Here is a 17,613-nt window from a genome sequence, read left to right on the forward strand (position 1 = left end):
CTAGCATATAAAGATAAAATAATATAAAATTCATGTAGCCACTGCCCAGATGTTAACATCTTACCATATTCATTTCAGACTTTAAGACAGAATACTGCAGATGACAGAATTTTTTAGAGTAAAAATCTTTTCATATTTTTCCTTTGAGTTTTTTTTTTTTTTTTAAGATTTTATCTATTTATGTGAGTTAGAGAGAGAGAGACAGCCCAAAGGCAGAGAGAGGGAGAAGCAGACTCCCTGCTAAGCTGGGAACCCAATGTGGGACTCGATCTCAGAACGCAGGGATCATGACCTGAGCCGAAGGCAGACACTTAAATGACTGAGCCACCAGGCACCCTGAGTTTTTCTTTTTTAGGTTTAGTTCTTTTTTACTCTAAAATCAGACCAATAGTCAAATTTATTTGTCAGAAAGTTTAATATCTGGAAAATTTCAAAAATACATAAAAAGTTTTTAAGTATTATCAATTTGTGTCCTACCTTGCTTCACATCTGTACCAGGGGTCAAAAAACGTTCCATAAAACGCCACACGGTAAGTATTTCAGGTTTTTGTAGGCCCATGGATCTCTGTTCCAATCACTCAATTCTGCCTCTATATCCCAAAAGTAGCCATAGACCGTATGTAAATGAATTTAGTGTGGCTATGTTCCCATAAAACCTTATTTACTGAACAGGCTACAAGCTAAATAGGATGTAGCTTTATAGCTCCTGATCTATATCCCTCCCTACTTCCTCATTTCTCTATTATGTTCAAGAACCTCCAATATAACATTTCAACTATAAATACTGCTGTGCCTCTAGAAGATAAAGGCTTTTTCTTTAAACATAATCACAATATCATTATTACATGAAAGAGTTAACAAAAACTTTTCAATATAAATACCCAGCAAATGTACAATCATGTCCTAATTTTTAATTTAATAATCTCTTTGTTTGCATCAGGATATAAATAAAGTCCAGGCATTGCATGTGCTCAAGATGTCTCTTCAATCCATTTTAATTTTTAGAAGCATAACTATAGTGCATTAAAATTATTTCTCTCCAATAAATTATGTCCAAGTCTTAACCTCTGGTACCTGTAAATGTGAACTTACTTGGAAACAGGGTCTTTGCAGATATAGTTAGGACGCTCAAGATGAGAGCATGCTGGATTTAGAGTGGGCCCTAAACCCAAAGTATCCTTATGGTATCCTTATAAGAAAAAAGAGTGAGAGGGACACCTGGGTGGCTAAGTGGTTAAAGCCTCTGCCTTCCACACAGGTCATGATCCCAGGGTTCTGGGATCAAACCCTACATCGGGCTCTCTGCTCAGCAGGGAGCCAGCTTCCTCCTTCCTCTCTCTCTCTACCTGCTTGTGATCTCTGTCTGTCAAATAAATAAATAAAATCTTAAAAAAAAAAAAAAGAAAGAAAGAAAGAAAAAGGAGTGAGAAATCTGAGACACTGAGACAAAAGGGAAAAGGCTATGCAAACATGGAGGAAGAGATGGAAGGTATGCTGCCACAAACCAAAAAACATTAGAGTGCCAAAAGAAGCTAGAAGAGGCAAGTATATTCCCCTAGAGCCTTCAAAAGGAGTGTGGCCCTGCCAACACACTGACTTTGAACTTCTGGCCTCCAGAACTGTCAAGGACTAAATTTGTTATTTTATGCCACCTAATTTGTAGTAATTTGTTATGGAACCCCATGAAACTACTTTACCTATCCAACAGAACTTTCTACAATAATGTAAATATTATATATCTACAGTTTTGAATATGGTAGTCCTTAGCCATATGTGGCTGTTGAGCTCCTGAAATGTGTAAATTTTCAGGTTTCCCATCACATTTTTTCTTTGAGATTTTTATGGGGGAGAGTAAAGAAACTGGTAAATTGTTCTATAAAGTTTACCATAGTCTAGATTTTTCTGATTAATCTACTTGTTATTACTTAAAATTTTCCTCTTTTGTATTTTCTATAAGTTAGTAGCTGAATTTAGATGTTTTCTCAGATTGAAGTTCAATTCTTTTTTTCTCGGGGATGGTGAGCAAGACTACTCTCTGGGTAGTTATTTTGTCTTCTATCAGGAAGCAAATGTTCTAGCTGTCTTTCTCTGGTTTTAGTATTTACATTGTTCAATTACATTCCTTAATTTATTAGGGCTTACAAAAATGGTGATACTCTAATTTTGTAATTCCTTTCCCATATATTAACTAGAATAGTTCCACAAAAAAAAACTGTTCATTTACTATTTAGTAGCCCAATGGTACTGATCTTAGAGGAAAGGCAATATAAACATTCAAATCTTTCTACTTTCAAAAATAATAAATGGTTTATTAGTATCCCCACCAGTATGAGCAGTAATTTTTTAGGAATCACTATAAACTGCAGCATTTAAACATATATGTTGTGTCTGAATCTATCATAGATATTAAATTTATTTAAAATTCAAATTGTCCCATTTTTAGCCAGTAGAAAGTTCTTCAAATTGGACCGCAAGTCTTTTTGACAAGACTCTATAGTTCCTGAAGCTTCCGTATTATCTCATAAGACAAGATGTTTCAGGCTTATTTTGAAAATTTCCTGCCTCAAATATGAGATTGGCCATTTTCTCCACATATCTCTGATTACTTTTAATGAGAAATTAATGCGTAGAGACCTCAATTTAGATGTTAAAAAATTTTTTCGTTAAAACCTGAATTCTAATCTTTTATTAAAATTATTATTTACAATTGGCTGTTTGTCAGTTAACTGCTATAAATACTTAGAATTGCCTCATGTTAAATAGGAAGAAACAAAAAGCCAGTTTTTTGTTACTAGCGTATCTTAATATTTTCACACAAATTTTATAGAAAAGCAGATTTTATTAGGTAATTCAAATTTTTTGGATGGATTCTAGTAATTTGAAATTACCAAAATTCAGTTATTACATCATTTATTGGCAATCATTAAAATACCTATAGTTTCACACTTTTTTTTTCCCACAGTATAGTGTTATGATTATTTACAAAGTATGGGAGTATGATTATAACCATATATATAATTATATATTTTTAATATAATTTTAAAAGTAGGGTTTACTAGCAAATTCCAGTACATCTTTAATTCTTGCTTTAGACTATATTTTGTCAACTACAGATAAAAGTATATTGATTAATACTATTTTAAATGACCCATTACCATATCCTAATTATTATTAGATCATGGCCACAAGCTAGATGCTGGTATATAAATCCAAATGTCAAAATGAATTTAATCTCTTAATCACTTGCATGTAAGCTAAAAATGCTTGCTAATGGAAGTCCTTTAATAATATGTTATTAATATTACAAACATTTTTCTTCAAAGAAAATTTGAAGGAACCTTTACAAAATTAAACCAATATATTTTAAGGAGGTCACTACTATTCACAAATAAATAGCCAGAAGTCTAATGTTTTAGCAAATGTACTTGATAAGTCTTTTCAGTAAATGGCTCAACTACAAAAACAAAAATAGCACCTAAATAATCTCATAATATCTCATCTAGCAAGTTTAGTCAATGGTAAATATATTGAATAAAAATCATTTAGCAAGATTAGTGCAAGGGAAGTTGGTACAGAAACATATGAAATAAACAATACACACACACATGTTCATACATGTATACTCACACACACACACATCTCACCTATAACTATTCCTTAGACAGATGGACGGATGCACACATGCATGGAAAGAAAGAAGAGTTTATATTGATACTTCACATTCTAACTGAACACTATAGTATTTCGTCATTCCAGTCTTCCCTCTTTTCATATTTAAAAGTGTCTCCTCAATAACAAATCTGGCTTCCATTATTCATAAAATAATTATTTACCTATTTTCTCAATAGAGAAGTTTTCTCAATCTCAAAAGAATGTACTTTTGGATTTGGTGACCCAGAAATCTATACAAAAAAAAAAAACAAAAAACAGCAGAGCCTAACAAACCAGAGTTCAGTATGTTTTAAGGGTTCTTTTTGTCATCAACCTTAGGGCATATAGTCCAATACTATGTTCTAAAGTTATTTATTGGGACTCCTGGGTGGCTCAATCGGTTAAGCATTCAATTCTTGGTTTCAACTTGGGTTGTGATCTCAGGGTTCTGTGATTCAGTCCCATGTTAGGCTTCAAGCATGGAGTCTGCTTAAGATTCTCTCTCTCCCTCCCTGTCAACCCCCACACCTCTGCTCACACTCTCTAACAAATAAATAAATTCTTTAAAAAAAAATAAAATTACTTGGGTTAGTATCCTTCCCCAACCCACTGTAATTATGCTACTCATTTGAAATTAGTTGAGTTTGCTCATTCATTTGTTTTAGTCCATTTTTGTTTTCATTTTTTTCTAACTTTACAGATTTTTTTAAACATATGAAATATTAACATAGTTCTAAATGTCAGAATCTTACAAGAAGGTATACACAATCTCCTCTGTTACTTTTATCTCGTGCCACCCCTAATTCTTTCTACCCTGTTCTTACTGTGTCAGTGGATTCTGGTTTATTCTTCCTGTAATTCATTTGCAGATATGTGTATATTTTCTTATGTTGCCTTCTTTCTTTAATAAGGTAGTATACTATGGCTGCTCTTTTGTACTTTGCTTGTATACTTAAACATATAATCCTAAAAATCACTACTTATCAATTCACAGAGGTTGCCTCACTCCTTTCTATACCTGTATGGTGTGTGGATGCACTACAGTTTAATCATTTTTCTCTGTATTGACATGTAGGTTGTTTCCAATATTTTACAACTACAAAAAAATGCTGCAATGAATAATCTTATCCATGTATATACTTGCATTGCTGGATCTTTAGGGTAAATGCCAGAAGTGCAACTGCTGGGTCAAAAAGTAAATGTTAAAAAAAAAAAAAAAAAAAGTAAATGTAGGGGTACCTGGGAGGCTCAGTTGGTTAAGTGTTTGCCTTTAGCTCAGGTCATGACCCCATGATCCTGGGATTGAGCCCAGTGTCAGGTTCCCTGCTCATCAAGGAGCCTGCTTCTCCCTCTCCCTCTGCTGCTCTCCCCTGCTCACGGTCTCAGATAAATAAAATCTTAAAAGAAAAAATAGGGGAGGAGCAAGATGGCAGAGGAGTAGGAGACCTAATTTCATCTGGTCCCAGGAATTCAGCTAGATAGTTATCAAACCATCCTGAACACCTACAAACTCAACAGGAGATCGAAGAAAAGAACAGCAGCAATTCTATGAACAGAAAAGCAACCACTTTCTGGAAGGTAGGACATGCGAAGAAGTGAATCCGAAGCGATATTTGGTAAGACAGACTGCGGAGGGTGTAAGGAGGAGCCTCCATCAGCCAGCTACCAATAACTGATAGAGCAGCGGAGGACAAAATCAGAACTTTTAGAAGTCTGCTGCACAGAGGGACATCACTCCAGTGGTTAAGGGAGGGGGTGGAATCCTCGCTGGGACGGTGTGGTCTCAGAACCCTCAGCGTCAAAGAAAGACCGAGGGTGCCTAAGTGCAGAAGAGCTCCCACGTATCAGAACAGGAAAGCCAGCTGCAAAGACAGAGTGAGAAGCGGGCTCTCAGCTCAGGGTTGCCAAAAACTGTGATCCATGGCACAGCCATGCCACTACTCTTCAAGCAGGAGCCCCACAAGTGGCAGATTTGGGGTCTCTGGTAGGATATGCGACAAACCCCACCTTCCTCCACCGGGAGGAGTGGCACAGGAGTGCGCTGCAGGAATCTGCTGGGTTTGGAGACTCCCAACATGGGCCATGCACCAGAGTCAGAAACACTGAGTCATAGGCCAGGAAAGCATGGAGCACAGTCAGAAACCAGGGAAACAGGAGTGAATGACTGCTTTTCTTTGATGGCTCACTAAAGGTGGGGGCAGAGCGGGCAGCTCTTGGCTGCTCCAGGGCCAGAGACTGTAAGGCTGTCGTTTTCATTCTCATTCTCCAAAGCTATACAGAAAACTTTCAGGGAACAAAAGCTACTGAGAGCAAACTCCAGCAAATGGCTTTAGCCTGGCCCCTGGTAAGGGGCCTCGGGCAAAGATATTTGAGAGTCACTACAAGAGGCCCCTCCCCCAGAAGATCAGCAAGAACATTCCCCCAAGACCAAGTTCACCAATCAATGAGAACTGCAAAACCACAGCACTAGAAGAATACAGCACATAGAATTCATGACTTTTTCCCCATGGTTCTTTAGTCTTTCAAAGTTAAATTTTTAAAACTTTATTTCTTTTTCTATTTTCTTTTTAATTTTCCCCTTTCCTACTTTCACTAAAACCTTATTTTATCAATACCTTTTTAAAAATCTTTTTAAATTCCCATTTTCATAATCATAACCTATCCTTTCAATGCATTTAATCTTATTTTTTGTATATATGTGTTTCTTTCTTTAAAATTTTGGAATACAGTTCTTTTAACAGACCAAAATATACCCTAAATCTAGTGTATGCCTTTGTTCTAGTCTCCCACTCTCTTTTTTTCTAAGTTTTTTCTTTTTTTTTAAATCTTCTTAATTTCTTTTTAAAATCTTTTAAAATTATCATCTTTACAGTCATACTCCATCATTCCCTCGTATTTACCCTTATTTTTGTATATGTATGTTTTTCTTCCTTTAAAATTCTAGAAGGCAATTTCTTCTAAAAGACCAAAATCTAGTGCATAGCTCTATTCTATTCACCAGCCTGATCATATTTTTTCCCCTCTTTCTCTTCCCCACAGTTTCAGGTCTCTTCTGATTTCTTTAGTGTATATTTTTCTGGGGTCGTTGTTACACTTTTATTATTTTTTTCTTTCATTCAACTATTCTTCTCTGGACAAAATGGTAAAGTGGGAAATACCTAAAAAAAAAAAAAAAAAAAAGAGTGTACCAACTGCTAGGGACCTAACTGGGATGTTAGTAAGATATCAAAAGCAGAGTTCAGAATGACAATTACAAATATATTAGCTGGCAGCACCTGAGTGGCTCGGTCAGTTAAGTGTCTGCCTTTAGCTCAGATCATGATCCCAGGGCCCTGGGATCAAGTCCTGCTTTGGACTCCCTGCTCAGAAGACAGCCTGCTTCTCCCTCTCCCTCTGCCTGCAGCTCTGCCTACTTGTGCTCTCTATCTCTCTCAAATAAATATATAAAATCTTAAAAAAAAAAAAAAATACTAGCTGGGCTTGAAAACAGCATAGAAGATACTAAAGATATTTCTCCCTTTCTGGAGAAATAAAAGAACTAAAATTTAACCAAGTTGAAATTTAAAAAGCTGTTAATGAAGTGCAATAAAAAATAAAAACTGCTAGGATAAATGATGCAGAAGATAGAATTAGTGATTCAGAAGACCAAATGACAGAGAATAAAGAAGCTGAGAAAAAAAGAGACAAAGAACTACTGGACCACCAGGTGAGAATTCGAGAAATAAGTGATACCATAAAATGAAACGGTATTAGAATAATTGGGATCCCAGAAGAAGGGGGCGGGGAGGCAGAAGGCATATGGGGCAAATTATAGTGGAGAATTTCCCCAATTTGGGGAAGAAAACAAGCATCAAAATCCAGGAGGCACACAGAACCCCCTCAAAATCAATAAAATTAGGTCAACACGCCATCATCTAGGTAAGCTTATAAATCTCAGAGACAAAGAAAAAAGTCCTGAAAGCAGCTCCAGACAAGAGGTCTGTAACCTACAATGGTAGAAATATTAAATTGGCAGCAGGCCTAGCTATGGAGACCTGGCAGGCCAGAAAGGACTGGCATGATATATTCAGAGCACCGAACGAAAAAAATATGTAGCTAAGAATATTATCTCCAGCTAGGCTGTCACTGAAAATATAGGAGAGATTTAAAAAGCTTCCAGGACAAACAAAAAGTAAAAGGATTTGCAAACACCAAACCAGCCCTACACAAAATATTGAAAGGGGTCCTCTAAGCAAAGAGAGAGCCTAAAAGTAACATACACCAGAAGGAAACAGAGACAATATACAGTAACAGTCACCTTACAAGCAATACAATGGCACCAAATTTGCTATCTTTCAATAGTTACCGTGAATATAAATGGGTTAAATGCCCAATCAAAAGACACAGGGTATCAGAATGGATAAAAAAAAAAAAAAACAACAACAACAAGACCCATCAACATGCTGACTGCAAGACAGCATTTTAGACCCAAAGACACTTCCAGATTTAAAGTGAGGGGGAAAAAATTTACCTTGCCGATGGACATCAGAAGAAAGCTGGGGTGGCAATCCTTACATCCAACAAATTAGGTTTTAACCAAAGAGTTGAGGAAGGACGCTATATCATACTTATAGAGTCTGTCCAACAAGAACATCTAACAATTTTAAATATCTATGCCCCTGACATGGGAGCAGCAAATTATATAAGCCAATTAATAACAAAATCATAGAAACACATCAGCAACAACACAATAATGGGAGGAGACTTTAACAACCCCCTCACTGAAATGGACAGATCATCTAAACAGAAGATCAACAACAAAATAAAGGCTTTAAATGACACACTGGACCAGATGGACATCACAGATATATTCAGAACATTCCATCCCAAAGCATGAGAATATACATTCTTCTCTAGTGCACATGGAACACACTCCACAATACATCAATCCCGGGTCACAGTCAGGTCTCAAGCTGTACCAAAAGACTGGGATCATTCCCTGCATATTTTCAGACCACAATGCTTTGAAACTAGAACTCAACCACAAGAGAGAAATTGGAAAGAACTCATATACATGGAGGCTAAAGAGCATCCTACTAAAGAATGAATGGGTCAACTAGGAAATTAAAGAAGAATTTTTAAAAATTCATGGAAACAAATGAAAATGAAAATCCAACTGTTCAATATCTTTGGGATGCAGCAAAGGTGACCAAAGAAGAAAGTATATAGCAATGCAAAACTTTCTCAAGAAACAAGAAAGGTCTCAAATATACAACTTAACCCTATACCTAAAGGAGCTGGAGAAAGGACAGCAAAGAAAGCCTAAACTCAGCAGAAGAAGAGAAATAATAAAAATCAGAGCAGAAATCAATGAAATAAAAACCAAAAGAGGAGTAGAACAGATCACTGAAACTAGGAGCTCTTTCTCTGAAAGAATTAGTAAGATTGACAAACCCCTGGTCAGGCTTATCAAAAAGAAAAGAAAAAGGACCCAGATTAATAAAATCATGAATGAATGAGGAGAGATCACAACCAACACCAAAGAAATATAAACAGTTATAAGAACATACTATGAGTACTGTATGCCAACAAATTAGGTATTTAGATAATTAGATAAATCTGGAAGAAAAGGATACATTCCTAGAGACATACAAACTACCAAAACCGAACCAGGAAGAAACAGAAAACCTGAACAGACCCAAAACCAGTAAGGAAATTGAAACAGTAATCAAAAATCTCCCAACAAACAATAGCCCAGGGCCACATTGCTTCCCAGGGGAATTTTACCAAACATTTAAAGAATTAATGCCTATTCTCCTGAAACTGTTCCAAAAAATAGAAATGGAAGGAAAACTTCCAAACTCATTTTAAGAGGCCCACATTATCTTCATCCCAAAACCAGACAAAGACCCCACCAAAAGGAGAATTATCAATATCTCTGTTGAACATGGACACAAAAATTCTCACCAAAATACAAGCTAATAGAATCCAACAGTACATTAATAGGATCATTCACCACAACCAAGTGGGATTTATTCTTGGGCTCTGAGGTTGGCTCAACACCTGCAAATCAAGCAATGTGATATAATACTTTAATAAAAGAAAGAACAAGAACCATATGAGACAATAGATGCAGAAAAAGCATTTGACAAAGTACAGTATCCTTTTTTGATCAAAACTCTTCACAGTGTAGGGATAGAAGAGTACATACCTCAATATCATCAAAGCCATCTATGAAAAACCCACAGCAACTATAATTCTCAATGGGGAAAAACTAAGAGCTTTCCCCCTAAGGTCAGGAAAATGGCAGGGATATCCACTATCACCACTACTATTCAACATAGTACTGGAAGTCCTAGCCTCAGCAATCAGACAACAAAAAGAAATAAAAGGCATCCTAATCAGCAAAGAAGAAGTCAAACTCTCACTCTTTGCAGATGATATATTTTATGTGAAAAACTGAAAAGACTACACTCCAAAACTGCTACAACTCATACAGAAATTCAGTAAAGTATCAGGATATGAAATCAATGCACAGGAATCAACTGCCTTTCTACATACCAACAAGACAGAAGAAAGAGAAATTAAGGAGTCGATCCCATTTACAATTACACCCAAAACCATAATATACCTAGGAATAAATCTAACCAAACAGGCAAAGAATCTGTACTCAAAAAACTGTATCATACTCATGAAAGAAACTGAGGAAGACATAAAGAAGGAAAAAGTTCCGTGCTAGTGGATTAGAAGAACAAATATTGTGAAAATGTCTATGCTACCTATAGCAATCTACACATTTAATGCAATCCCTATCAAAACACCATCAACTTTTTTCAAGGAAATGGAACAGATAATCCTAAAATTTATATGGAAACAAAAATGACCCCAAGTAGCCAGAGGAATGTTGAAAAAGAAAACCAAAGCTGGCAGCATCACAATTCCAGACCTCAAGCTCTATTACAAGTTGTAATTGTCAAGTCAGGGTGGACAGTATGATACTGGCACCAAAACAGACCCACTGACCAATGGAAAAGAATAGAGAGCCCAGAAATGGACCCTCAATTCTATGGTCAACCAATTTGTCAAAGCAGGAAAGAATGTCAAAGGAAAAAAAGACAGTCTCTTCAACAAATGGTGTTGAGAAAACTGGACAGCCACATGCAGAAGAATGAAACTGGACCATTTCCTTACACCACACTCAACAATAAGACTCAAAATGGATGAAAGTCCTCAATGTGAGATAGGAATCCATCAAAATCCTTGAGGAGAACACAGGCAGCAACCTCTTCAACCTCAGCCACAGCAACTTCTCCCTAGAAACATCGCCAAAGGCAAAACTACTGGGACTTCATCAAGATCAAAAGCTTTTGCACAGCAAAGGAAACAGTCAACAAAACCAAAAGCAACTGACAGAATGGAGGAAGATATTTGCAAATCACATACCAGATAAAGGGCTAGTATCCAAAATCTATAAAGAACTTATCAAACTCAACATCCAAAGAACAAATAATGCAATCAAGAAATGGGTAGAGGACATGAACAGACATTTCTGCAAAGAAGACATCCAGATGGCCAACAGACACATGAAAAAATGCTCCACATCACTCAGCATCAGGAAAATACAAATCAAAACCACAATGAGATACCACCTCACACCAGCCAGAACAAGTCAGGAAACGACAGATGCTGGCGAGGATGCGAAGAAAGGGGACCCCTCCTACACTGTTGGTGGGAATACAAGCTGGTGCAGCCACTCTGGAAAACAGCATGGAGAGTTCTCAGAAAGTTGAAAATAGAGCTAACCTACAATCCAGCAATCGCGCTACTGGATATTTACCCTAAAGATACAAATGTAGTGATCTGAAGGGGCACGTGCACCTGAAAGTTTATAGTAGCAATGTTCACAATAGCCAAACTACAGAAAAGCCTAGATGTCCATCAACAGATGAATGGATAAAGAAGATGTGGAATTGTATATACAATGGAATACTATCCAGCCATCAAAAGAAATGAAATCTTGCCATGTGCAACGACGTGGATGGAACTAGAAGGTATTATGCTAAGCAAAATAAGTCAGAGAGGGTCAATTATCATATGATCTCACTGATTTGAGGAATTTGAGAAATAAGACAGAGGATCATAGGGGAAGGGAGGGAAAAATGAAACAAGACAAAACCAAAGAGGGAGACAAACCATAAGACACGCTCAATCTCAGGAAACAAACTGAGGGCTACTGGAGGGGAAGGGGCATGAGAGGGATGGGGTGACTGGGCAATGGACACTGGGGAGAGTATGTGCTATGGTGAGTGCTGTCAACTGTGTAAGACTGATGAATCACAGATCTGTACCCCTGAAACAAATAATACATTACATGTTAATAACATTCTAAAAGAAAGAACAAAAAAGGCAAATGCTAATGTAGTCTTGTGAGATACAACCAAAGTCCCTTCTCTCTTTTTTTTCTTCCTCTTTTGTTATACCAATTTACATTCTCACCAGCAATGCACAAGAATGGGTCACGGACATTTTAGTGATGGGGAAAAAAACTTTGTTAGTCACTACACACAGGTAACTCATTTCTTTTATAACAACTTCATATAATTTACATACCACACAATTTACATATTTAATGCATGTAATTCAGTAGTTAATATATTCATAGTTGTGCAACCATCAAATAACCACTATCAAATTTTAGAACATTTCATCATACAGCACCTCTGAGAAATCCATATCTGTTCACAGTCCCTACCCTTTTCTCCCCTCTAATTTACTGCTCATTACCTACCCTGCCCCAGACCTTGGTAACCACTCATCTACTTTCTATCTTTACAGATTTGCCTATTCTGGACATTTCGTATAATGGAATCATATAACAATGTAAACTTTTGTGACTGCTTTCTTTGAATTAGCATGTTTTCAAAGTTCATCTATGTTGTAGCATGTATTAGTACTCTATTTTTATTTTTTTTAATCACCAAATAATACTCCATTTTATGGATATACAACACTGACATGTTGATCACAAGACAGACCTCTGGCTTATTTTTTGGCTATTATAAATAATGCTGCTATAAACAGTCATGTACACGTTTTTTAGTAGAATGTTCTCAACTCTTAAGGGTATACTTAGGAGTGAAAATGCTAAGTCATATGGTAACTCTGATTAACCTTTTGAGGACCAGCCACGCTGTTTTCCAAAGCAGTTTGCACCATTTTACATTGCCACCAACAACATAATTCATCTCTTCACTTGATTTTTATTATTACAAATTGCCACCTCACCTTCTATCCCAGCTCTAGTAACAAACACAAACAAAATAACTCTGAATATGATGATATATAATCAGGGCACTGTTGAGTTCAGATTAGTTAACTTTCCTTGTGGCATCACTGATCTAAATATTAATCAGCAATGCATACACACAGGAGTGCAGGATAAAATGGTTGTGAATTAATGCGTAAAGTTTGTATTTACACAGCACATAACAGTTTCTATTCAAAGTACATATGTGTTTTGGTATATTCCACAGATTATATATATTTATATATATATGTATGTATGTGTATATATATATATATATTCCCCAAAACATTTCTCTTCACACATACATATATAATGCATACCTTGTGCAAACCACAGTTAAGGAGGATAATTTTACTTAATTAGTAACTAATTTTGGTCTTTCCAATCACCTGACCTTTGCTCTCACAGGCCTGACGAATCCAATAACCCTGAAAGAGAGAATATGACTTGCTACCAAAGGAATATAATAAGACAGAGTTACTGAATATTCAGTTTCCTGTAATCAAAAACAGGATTCATATGTTGTAATCCAGCGGTCTTGGGAAGGAATTGTTTATATTCCTCTTAAAGCCTATCTTGGTAGGGAAGACCATAAAGGTTGAAGGTAGGCCCAAAATGGGAAGAAAGGGGTGGGAATTCCCACCTCAATCTCAGGGATTTGTGAGAAGCAGAAGGGACCAAGCAAAGGGGTCAGATGTATGTCCTAAAGTGCCTCAGATAATAATAAACACTTCTCTTACCTTGCCCTGTTGCTCTGGAAGAAGTCACTTCTTGAGCTGTCCTGAACCAAACTGGGGTACAATCATATAAAAATACTAGTATGCACTGCTGTCAACAAAGTATAAAAATAACTTTCTTCACAGCTAATGGACTATTTGGTTATACTTTAAAATTTCTACCAATCTCAGGTGAAAACTGTCATCTTGATGTAAATTTTAACTTGGACTTCTCTTATTATAAGTGAAAGTGAGTACCTTTTCAAATAAGGAAAAATTTTATACCTTTTGTGAAAACTGTCCATTTCTTTTGCTTATTGCATCTCTTTCGATTTGGTCTTTTCTCTTTACCCTTTATTTTTAAAGGTTTGTCATAGAGGAGGCATATTAGTCCTTTATCTGTGATAGATAATGCAAATATTTTCTTACAGATTTGTATCTACTGACTTTGTTATTAGTGGGTGTCTTTGCTTTTGCTATACAAAAGCCTTACTTTATATTTTTATAGAATCAAATTTATCAGCCTTTCCTGTTGTTGCATCTAGATTTTGAGTCACAGAGAAAACCTTTCTTTATACCCAAATTACAGAAGAATTCATCCATCTCTTCTGTTCATATTTGTAGTCTCATTCTTTACACTGAGATCTCTGATCCATTTGCAGTTTATTTTTCTATATGATATGAGGTATGAATTTAATTTTATCTTTTTTCCAAATGGTTAACCATTTCTTAAAAAGCTCGTTTTACCATAGTGTTCTGAGATGCCAGATTTATCATGTGCCAAATTTCCATATATTCTTGTGTCTCTATCTCATTTTTCCTATTCTATAACCCTGTTTTGTCTGTATTATATTAAACAAAAATCTAACTTACAAATGAGACAGACCAGTCATAGTTTAAGATTCCTCCCACGGTATATCTAACTCTTAAAAAGAAACTTACACCACATCTATACTCAGTCACCATGAAGTGGTCATGCTAATACTAACTGGTCTAATCACATAAAATTGACAATGATTACTTACACTAGTTGTGTAAGCAAGCTAAAGCATGTTAGAATATGCTGATTTACAAATATTATCTTAAAAGTTATGTCCATCAATTAATAACCATGGAGAAAGACAGTGACTTTGTATGAAGGGCAAAATTACTTAATTAAACATATTTCAACTGCTTTCTTTAAATAGAAACATTTTATAGCCCCTCCACACCTTTCAATACAAACTTTATCATAATATTCACATATTTACTATTAGATTTAATAAGTCACGTAGAGAGAAATACTATAACAGTATTTACACTTCTATATTTCTAAAAAATGAATCATACTGATTAATTTAATGCACTTTACTTTCTCACTTGCTACCATGAACTGCCACTGTTCTTAGCCAAACCTATTCCCTCCACCTGTGCATTTGATCTATCCTCCTCTCAGCTCAAGCAATTCTTCCTCTCCCTCCAGTAACATCAGTTCTTTTTCTCTCTACTAACTCACTTCCATGATCCTATAAATATGCTATATTAGCTCTCAAAAGAGATAAAAAAAAGATTAAAAACTACTTCTGACCCACTTACCTCTCCCCATCATCACACAACTACACAACAGGACATTTTCTACCTTTCCCACAAGAGCAAGATTCTGAAATAAAGAGCCTGTGCTCGCTTCGGCAGCACATATACTGAAATAAAGAGCCTGTATTTGCTGACTCTATTTCTTTCCTTCCACTCTCCTAAACTTCTTCTCACTAGATTCCTGTTCCTTCCAATCTACCACTACTGCTCCTTTCGAAGTCACCAATGACCTCCACATAATTAAATCAAGTGGTCAGTTCGTCATCTTCATCTTAATTGTCTTATCGGCACCACTTAATACCCTTATTAACAGCTCCTCTTCCTTAAAACGCTCTCTTCATATGCCTTCCATGATACCATACTTGCCTTGTTTTCCTACTTTATTTCTGGACAGGTCTTCTTAAGTCTGTCCTGCTCAATCACCTCAACCTGTAAATGCTGAAGCACATATACAGTCTTTCCACCTCTTTTTCATGGATATTCACTCCAATCCCATCACTTTAAATTCCATATTTTCAGATGACCCCAAGAGTATAACCTCCAGCTCACTTCTCTAGAACATCCCAGACCAGAATATTGAATTACTACTAATACCACCAACTGAATGTCTAATAGGTATTTAGCATGCCTGAAAGTGGATTCCCAATCCTTTTTCTAAAAAAATGAACTGGGCTATTCACAGAACAAGCAGAACATGAATGTCAGAGAACTTAGATCTCAGTTAAAGGACAGTGTTTCAATTATTGAACTTTCAACCAGTGGACCTTTTGAAAGCCATGATCATCTTCAAAAGGTTTTCCTTGTATGAAAACGAACTTTCACCCAGTCATCTTCTTGAATTATCAGAAAATAATTTCCAGCTCAACCAAGCTAAAATAAATTTTTCCACACTGAGAACACCCATGGTCTATTTGCTCCACTAAAATTTCAAATGAAGTTCAAGGTTGTGTAGCAGGTTTAACTTCTATTTCTTCCAAGATCAAACCTTTCATTGGATATTCTGAAGAGTAATGATGGGACTACTGGATTTGAAGATATTCTTGACCTGTCACAAAATAAACTAATGGGAGAACCATACTTGATGGTGAAATATAAGCTCGGTTTTCTGTATAATCTGTTGTACTAGTCTTGAAAATAGAAGGTTTGCATCTTGTCTCTAGTCATCTTTTCACTAAAATCTGATGTACACAACATTAAAAGTACTGACACATGAGAATTTTTGCCTACACAGTATCTGTGGTCATTTCAAATTATTTGGGGTCTTTGCTTAATGACCATGTGAAGATTGAAAGCACTGAAGGGAGATGATTTTAAAACATCCAATTATATAAAACAACAGCCTTCTATGTCTTTAAAAAAATTATTGTTAATGACTATTTCAAAACTGTCTACAGGTTCCAATTAAACCTATTATCTGGGTATTCCATAAATTTAATTTTGAATAACCACTACCAGTATTTGAGTCTCCAACTTTCATAGTAGCATATTTCAGAATAAACATCTATAATTGATTTCAATAGCAACACTTCAAATTAAGTACAAAATAAGAGATTTATATTTTATACCTTGTTTCAGTAGAGTCCATTAATATTCATAAGAATAATACTGGGCTTTATTGATGCTATTTTAGAACTGTAGCTATTATTTGACTCCTTCAGGTTGAAAAGTATAAGTTTAAAGATTTTGATTTTGGTCTTTTGGGGGGGGGGGGGGGTCCTTGTCTTTAAAGTAAAAAATTAAAGCAACCAGCATATGTTGATTTAAAAAAAAAAAAAGGACCAGGGCACTTGGGTGGCTCAGTGGGTTAAAGCCTCTGCCTTCAGCTTAGGTCATCATCCCAGGATCCAGGGATGGAGCCCTGCATTGGGCTCTCTGCTCAGAGGGGAGCCTGCTTCCCCCTCTTTCTCTGCCTGCTTCTCAGCCTACTTGAGATCTCTGTCAAATAAATAAACTCAAAAAAACAAAAAACAAAAAAACAAACCCTACTCCTTTAGTCTTCTCCATTCTCAACTAGAGTAACTATTCTTTCTGTTTTATCAGTTCTACCTTCAGTGTATATTTCAAATTTAACCAATGTTCTTAGCCTCATAAGAGGTCTCTTTTTTCTACCCTATTCTCTACAGTGCAACCAGGGTAATCCTCTTAAAATATTAAATGAGCTGCCATTCCCTCCAATAGCTTCCCATTTCAGTCAGAGTGAAAGTCAAAGCCACGCTGCTGCACTTGCAAATGGCTCCTATTTGTTTCAAATTGACTGAAAAGTAATCTGACTTCTGGTTCATGTTCTAAAAGTAATATTATGAATAGATCCAGAAGAAAATAATGGAAGCCAGCTTTTCAACTATTTCTAATTAAACACAAGCCAAAGAAATGGAATCAAAATTATTA

The 17,613-nt window shown here is 36.0% G+C and overlaps 1 protein-coding gene, 1 long non-coding RNA gene and 1 pseudogene across 13 annotated transcripts in view; 1 reads left to right on the top strand and 2 right to left on the bottom strand.

Moving 5' to 3' along the window:
• TCF12 (transcription factor 12) overlaps nucleotides 1-17,613 on the bottom strand; it is a 390,121-nt gene that overhangs the window by 323,717 nt on the left and 48,791 nt on the right. The window lies entirely within an intron of this gene.
• The window catches only part of LOC309866257, a 67,376-nt gene that overhangs the window by 34,077 nt on the left and 15,686 nt on the right, over nucleotides 1-17,613 (bottom strand). The window lies entirely within an intron of this gene.
• LOC309866251 (proteasome maturation protein pseudogene) lies at nucleotides 15,336-16,558 on the top strand (annotated as a pseudogene). The gene has a single exon. The product of its transcript is annotated as a proteasome maturation protein pseudogene (transcript).

This window comes from Mustela nivalis (genome assembly GCF_964662115.1).
Source record: "Mustela nivalis genome assembly, chromosome: 6".
In the NCBI taxonomy this organism is placed as follows: Eukaryota; Metazoa; Chordata; class Mammalia; order Carnivora; family Mustelidae; genus Mustela; species Mustela nivalis.